We start from the raw sequence: 8,171 nt of genomic DNA on the forward strand, positions 1-8,171 counted from the left end.
CATAAATCTACCAGATTAGAGTCAAATCTAATAGGGGAATCTATAAATCGAGTTAATGCAACGATAGGGATTTTAATTAGAAAGAGATTTCAATTAATCAACCTAGAGTCAGTTGTTCTTAGTCTCGAAAGAGATATTAACATAATTTAGGGATTTCTACAAATCAAGACAAGTGAATAAATCGTTTGATTTAGAGTTAGAATAATAAGTGAAGTCTAGGTGGATTCTTTCCTAGGTATTGTCCTCCTTATAATTTTTCTTCAAGTATTTTCTCCAATTCGCTCTCTGTCGCGTTCATTAGTTAATTAGTTTAGTTAATTTTAGATTAAAACAAATCTCTTTTATTTTAGGCTAAATAATAGAAAGATAGTTAATACTAGTACTTTTAGTCCTTGTGAATACGATATTCTGGACTCACCATAGCTATACTACCATTCGATAGATGCGCTTGCCTTTGTTGTGATCGTAGTCTAGTTTAGTGAATTATAAAATAATCATCAAGTTTTTAGCGTCATTGCCGAGGACTAAAATATTAGGAACACTAGATTTTTATTACTTTAGCCATTTTTATTTTTATTTTTTGTTTTACTTTTAATTTACTAACTTTTCTTTTATTTGCTTCTGGCAGGTTCCTTTAGTTTATGACTAGAAGAAACCCGTCATGACCTCTAGTATTCGACAGTGAGATCGAAAGTACAGCTCACAGAAATCGTAGAGAAGCGAGGCAAAGTCAACAAAGTACAATAGAAGTGTAAGAAGATATTATTATTAATACTCAGGAGATCGAAAGTACAGCTCACAGAAATCGTAGAGAAGCGAGGCAAAGTCAACAAAGTACAATAGAAGTGTAAGAAGATATTATTATTAATACTCAGGAGACGAAAAAAATCATAATAATTATTTACCTCCTGTGGTTTCTGTAAATCCTGTAGATCCGAATCTTGCTCCTCGTACTATGTACGATTATGCCAAGCTCAATTTAACTGGGGCTGAATCGAGTATTGTTAGACCTGCTATTGCTGCAAATAATTTTGAACTGAAACCTAATACTATTCAGATGATTCAACAGTTTGTTCAGTTTGATGGTTTACAAGACGAAGACCCAAATACTAATTTGGCTAATTTTCTAGAATTCTGTGACACTTTCAAGATAAATGGTGTTTCTGGTGATGCCATTCGCCTACGGTTATTCCCCTTCTTGTTGAGAAATAAGGCTAAGCAGTGGTTGAACTCCCTACCATGAGGTTCTATCACTACTTGGGATCAAATGACCGAAAAGTTTTTGCTGAAGTACTTTCCACCGACTAAGACAGCCAAATTGAGGAATGATATCTCTTCCTTTGTATAAATGGATTTAGAGACTTTATATGATGCATGGGAGAGGTATAAGGATTTGTTGAGAAGGTGCCCTCACCATAGGTCACCTCTATGGTTACAGGTTCAGACTTTTCATAATTGGTTGAACCCCTCAACTAGGCAGATGATCGATGAAGCCGCCGGTGGTACCATAAATAATAAAACACCAAGGAGGCTAATAAATTCATAAAGGAGATGTCACTGAAAAACTATCAGTGGCAAACCATGAGGACAAAGCCTAATAAAGCAGCTAGTGTTTTCAACCTCGACGCGGTCACCATGTTATCAAACCAGGTAGAGCTCTTAAATAAAAAGATTGACGATGTATGTGTTTCTACGCAAATACATCCAGTGATGCGGTGTGAAGTGAATGAAGGAGAAAGGAACAATATAGAATATCCATCCTACAACCCTAGCATAGAGAATGAACAGATCCACTGTATGGGTAATAATTCTAGACCTCAGAATAATCCATATAGTAACACTTATAATACAGGTTGGAGGAACCATCCCAATTTCTCGTGGGATGGTCAAGGATATCAAAAATTGCAACCCCCTCTAGGTTTCCAACAACCACCTTACCAGCAGGAAAAGAAGCCGAACCTTGAGGAGATGCTAACGAAATTCATCTTGGTGTCAGAAACTCGCTTCCAAAACACCAAAACCGCACTAAAAAATCAGCAAGCATCAATTCAATGGCTCAAAAATCAAATTGGTCAACTTGCCAAGATTATTTCAGAATGACCACAAGGTAGCTTACCGAGTAATACCGAAACTAACCCACGGGAGCAACTTCATGCGATTACTGTTTGAGATGAAGAAGGGTTACTTAAAGATGAACCAAAACCGAGACAATAAGATGTGGTAGGTAAAGGTAACGTTAAGATGAGCCACAATGAGAAAAAACCAGTCATTGAGGAATATAAACCTCATGTGCCATATCCAAGTGCGACAAGGAAAGACCACACAAACGAACAATTCGGTAAATTCTTTAAACTGTTGAAAAAATTACATATTAACTTATCGTTTATTGAATGCCAAATTCTATTAAATTTTTAAAGGAGCTTTTAGCAAATAAGCAGAAGTTAGATGATTCGTCGCGCATAGAGCTAAATGTAGTGTGCTAATCCATTTTGTAGAATAACCTACCCAACAAATTGAAAGATCCAGGGAATTTTACTATTCATTGTTTAATTGGTAGTTTAAGTGTTAATAATGCTTTGACTGATTTAGAGGCTAGTATTAATGTCATGCCCTACAAAATGTTTAAACAACTAGGTCTTAGGAAACTCAAACAAAATAGGATGAGCATTCAATTAGCAGATAAAACAATTAGATTTCCTAGGGGTATTGTCGAAGACATACTCGTCAAGATTGATAAATTTATTTTCTCAGTTGATTTTGTTGTTCTAGACATGGATGAGGATAGTGACGTACCGTTGATTTTAGGGCGACCCTTTTTAGCAACTGTTAGAACTATCATAGATGCTGGTACAAGTGAGTTAATACTTTGTGTAGGTGATGACACGATTAAACTTCAAGCTCGTGATTCTATTAGGATATCTAGTGATCGAAATGATATTACGAGCTTTGTTAATGTTAATAACCTTGTGGCTCAACATTCTTTACAAGAAACACCTCGAAAAAACGTGACAGAGCCGCAATCTAGTTTACATAACAAAAACAGAACAAACCAAAGAAGATTACAAATCGATGAACTAGATGAATGGCGGACACACACTAAGAAGAAACCTAAAATACACAATGAACCAAAACGACTCCATCACGAGCTTAAGGATGAGACGAACCAATTTAAGATTGGCGATCAGGTATTGTTGGATAAAATGGACCCTCAAATCACCACTTCAGAGCATAATGCAAACGGAGCAACTCCTTTTACGGTATTGAATATTTTTCCATACGGTACAGTCGTGGTAAATCATTCTAAATTTGACACTTTTAAGGTAAATATTACTCGGCTAAAACCTTATGTTGATAATAGAATTGATAGTGAGAAAAAAGAGTTTCGACTCCGTGAACCACCGTAACCATGCCAATACGAGGTAAGTCGAGCTTAGAATTTAAGTAAGCGCTCCTCGCGAGGTAACCCGAGTGTTAACATTGCTAATTTTCTTAACATTATTTCATGTTTTTTTTAAATTAATTAATTTTCAAAATTTAGAAAAAAAATTATGTTTTTGACCCACATGGCCTGGCCACACGGGTGTGTGGAGCACACGGCCTGGCGACATGGCCATGTGACCCACACGGCCTAGACACACGGGTGTGTCCTAGGCCGTGTGAAACCTGGAGCTAATTTTTTTCAAAGTCAGAGAGTTACACAGCCTGGCCGCACGGGTGTGTGGAGCACACGGCCTAGCCACACGAGCCTATGGGATCTCACATGGGCCTGGGAGAAGTGAAGGAAAACACACACGGCCTGTCGACATGGCCATGTGACCCACACAGCCTAGACACATGAGCATGTTCACGGCCATGTGAAAACTAGGTTAATCACCCCAATTTTATTTTATTTTATTTATTTTAATTGTTATATTATTTATTTTTATTTTACTAATTAATTAATTTATTATTCTTATACTTATATTTTTAATTTTTTATATACTTTTAATTTTTTATTTTTTTATATATTTTAATTTTTTATATACTTTTATTATTTTTATTATTTTTATTATTTTTATTTTGCTATTTCTATTTTTTTCTTTCGTATTTTTTTTACTATTATCATTACAATTACCTTTTAAGTTTATTGATATCATTGAGTTTATTAATTTTTATCTTTCTTTTTTATTTTGTTTTAGTTGTTTTTTTTCTCTCTTCAACTTATTTTCATTATTATCTTTTGAAAGATTTATGGTTGTTTCTAATCGAGTTATAACCCCTTAATTTTCTTTATTATTTGTGTTTACTTTAGTGTTAGTTTGCTCGGAATCATGAGTTACATTTAAATTTGACTGAACTTCCATTTTTCACTATTCTGAAGATTTCATCCAATATTTAGGGCAGTTTTAATTTTCTCACTCTCTTATGATATTCTGTTTATACTGTGATTATATATGTTTGTACATTGAGGACAATGTACATCTTAAGTGTGGGAGGTTATCTATAGAATTATTAGAAAATCCCTGAATTATGTTTTGTTTTTAACTATTAGAATGAATTCTTATTAATTTATGATTATCATTGATGTGTTTTAGATTAAATTCATAGGTAATTGTGTATTGATTGTTTAAACTTTAAGACACTAGAGAATCAAGTATGATAAGTCTATTTTCAGAATTAAAAATTTTAGGTTGATTCCTTAAATTGAGGTATTACCTTGAATTTTGAAATTTGTAAGATTGACATCAAAAACCATAATTTTTGTGAGAGTTTGAGCCTTTAGAGCGTACACTTTTCTTGCTCACTTTATTATTGGTTATGAGTGTTTCAATATTGATTTGTTATTCTAGAACTTGCTTCAATTATACATGCCAAGACCACACATTTGATTTGATATACTGATATGATAAAGACACCTAGGTTTTAACTCACTTATCCCATAAAAAGCCTACCTTCATAATTAACCCTTAGTGAACTCCTTTGAACCTAACAAACCGTTTCTTGATTCACCCATCAATATTAACCCGTGACTCATTTTTTATTTATTTGATGTTCCCTTTTTATTGACTCCCTTTTTTGTCGAGATTTGATTTGGTTAGTTGCCTAACTATGTTCTGTTATTTCAATTGTTTAATTTTATCTTATTATTCATTAAAAAAAGTAAAAAAAAGTAAAATATATATATACATATATGTTGATTATTATTATTTCTTTGTTCTAAGCTTAAGTAGTTAATTTCATATTCTGTGAAGAAACTCGTGTTATTCTTAAATAATTTCGGTTGATGTAATTATTCAGCATTAGCTTATTTTTATAATTAGGTAATTGATCAATTCAATCTCGATTCTAACATTCTTTTTCAACCTTTATCCACACCTTTAAATCGAGCCTCATTACAACCCTGTAAAGACCTTTTGATTTGTGTATCATCTCATTTTATAGTGGTGGAGATTTGATTTTCATGCAAGCATATGGTAATAACTTTTTATGTTTGACTTTTGAGTACTTAATTTTTAAACCTTAAACACTTTGAGTGATTTGAGTGAATCTTTAGTGAGGATGTCAATTCTTGTCGGTTTTGAATTAAAGGTAATTACTTAGATAAGGGGAAATACATATGTTTTCATGCTTTAAAAAAATGTTTGACTTGGATTGTTTGAATCTTTAGTTGTCTTTTAGTTGAATTATCAATGTGTAATTATTTGTGAATTATGATAAAACATTATTGATGAGAATTATGAATTGAGAAAGTTTAATTTTAATTGTGAGTTGAGGATTTTGCTTGAGGACAAGCAAATGTTTAAATGTAGGGATATTTGATAAACCATAAATGTAATATATTTTAACTCCATGCTTGGCATATTTTTGGATGATTTATGATGAGAATTAGTGAATTTGATGCACTTAATTCCTTAAATTCATGTTTCTATACTTAAGAGAGCATTTGAGAGTAAAAGGAGTGAAAAAGGGGCCAAAATCAGAGTTTTCAGGATCCATACGGGCTGGGCACATGCCCCTGTGTTCCACACGGGCAGGCTACACGCCCATGTGCCAGCCCGTGTCGATATCACTCCCTGTTTCCCAAACACGTAGAAAAAGCCAATTTTTAGGGTTTCTGAGCGTTCTAAAGTCTATATAAACACACGAGAAGAATACGTAAGGGGAGCACACAGAGTAGAAAGTAGAAATTACTCGAAGGAAGCCGTTGGAATTATCTCAGAAGCAGATCCACCTCAAGATTGAATATCTCCATTCAAATTTCTCTCGAAGTTTATTTGGGTTTTTTATGTCTTGGTGTTTTTCTAAATTTCAGATGTTTTCCTTTTACATTATGAACTAAACTCCCTAAATACCTAGGGAGGATGAAACCTACGATGGATCTTATTATTTAATTATCTGAATTACACGATAAATACTTGTTCTTGTTCTTGATTATGTGTTCTTAATCTTTATTTTAATATTTTTAGGATATTACTCCAAGTTTGATGTGCTTATTCAGTGGAGCAAAAGTCCCTGTTTAATAGTAGATCTAGCATAATTAAGCGGAGTTGCATGCAATCCTAGAAATAGGACAACATAAATCTGCCGAATTAGAGTCAAATCTAATAGGGGAATTCATAAATCGAGTTAATGTGACGATAGGTATTTTAATTAGAAACAAATTTCAATTAATCAACCTAGAGTCAGTTGTTCTTAGTCTCGAAAGAGATATTAACATAATTTAGGGATTTCTACGGATCAAGACAAGTGAATAAATCGTTTGATTCAGAGTCAGAATAATAAGTGAAGTCTAGGTGGATTCTTTCCTAGGTATTGTCCTCCTTATAAGTTTTCTTCAAGTATTTTCCCAATTCGCTCTCTGTCGCGTTCATTAGTTAATTAGTTTAGTTAATTTTAGATTAAAACAAATCCCTTTTATTTTAAGCTAAATAATAGAAAGATAGTTAATACTAGTACTTTTAGTCCTTGTGGATACGATATTCCGGACTCACTATAGCTATACTACCATTCGATAGGTGCGCTTGCCTTTGTCGTGATCGTAGTCTAGCTTAGTGAATCATAAAACGATCATCATACGGGCAATAGAGTTTCACACTAGCCAACCACACAGGTGTGTGTCTAGGGTGTATGGATTTCGGGAACCATGTACGTTAACAACGAAAAGTTCTGACTTTTAGGTTTTTGACACTTTAAGAAGGCAAAAATAAAGAAATAAAGAGATGAGATAGTGGTCATCATAGGATAGCATGAAAATTACTCAAAAGAACACCATTACATTCAATTTTCCAAGCAATTCTCCAATAAGATTTAAGAGTCCAAGCTAAATTCCAAGGGAGTTATTATGGATTTCTTTTACTTTAGTGGTTATATTGTATTTTTAATGTTTATTTTTGTAAATATGAACTAATTCTCTTAATACCTAGGGGAGATGAACCTTAGGACAGATTCTATTGTTTAATTTCTATTTTTATGCAATAAAACCTTTGTCTCTTGATTTTCAATTATGATTGCTTAATTGTTCTTGGGTTGATAATTCTAGAGTGTTGATCCATGTTGATGTGCATAAGTTTGAAGTTGAATAGACCCTTCTTGTGATTTGATCTTGTTTAAGTGAATGGAGTAGGATGCAATCCTAAAAATAGGACAACATAAATCTACTAGATTCGAGTCAAATCTAATAAGGGAATCCATAGAGCAACTTAATGTAATAATAGAGATTTTAATTAGAATGAAATTTCAATTAATCAACCTAGAGTTAGTGGCTCTTATGCTCGAAAGAGATATTAGCTTAAATTAGGGATTTCTACAGATCAAAAAACTAAGAACAGAAGTTGCATAAATTAGATTGAGAATTATAGATGTAATCTAGATGGATTCTTACCTAGGTATTGTTTTGTCACTTGGTTGATATTTGATTGTTTTTGTGTTTCATTTTTTGACACATTCATTAGTTAATTTAGTTAGTTAATTTTAGTTTTAATCAGTCTTGTGGATTATTAGGTTAAACAATAGAAAGATGACAATTACTAGTAATTGTAGTCCTTGAGGGAATGATATTTGTGCTCACCATAACTATACTTTAAATTAATAGGTGCACTTGCTTTAGTTGATTTATTAGTTAGTTTAGTGGGCATCAGATTGCATCCACCATAGGAGAATATGTCTTTTCGTAATCAATTTTGGGCCTTTGT

General features: G+C 33.0%; 1 non-coding gene across 1 annotated transcript; it reads right to left on the bottom strand.

Moving 5' to 3' along the window:
* Window positions 1-1,315: 1,315 nt before the first annotated feature.
* Window positions 1,316-1,422, bottom strand: LOC121205610 (small nucleolar RNA R71). Its single transcript, XR_005900686.1, has one exon. It is a non-coding gene; the product is annotated as a small nucleolar RNA R71 (small nucleolar RNA).
* Window positions 1,423-8,171: the final 6,749 nt, after the last annotated feature.

This window comes from Gossypium hirsutum, chromosome A08 (genome assembly GCF_007990345.1).
Source record: "Gossypium hirsutum isolate 1008001.06 chromosome A08, Gossypium_hirsutum_v2.1, whole genome shotgun sequence".
In the NCBI taxonomy this organism is placed as follows: domain Eukaryota; kingdom Viridiplantae; phylum Streptophyta; class Magnoliopsida; order Malvales; family Malvaceae; genus Gossypium; species Gossypium hirsutum.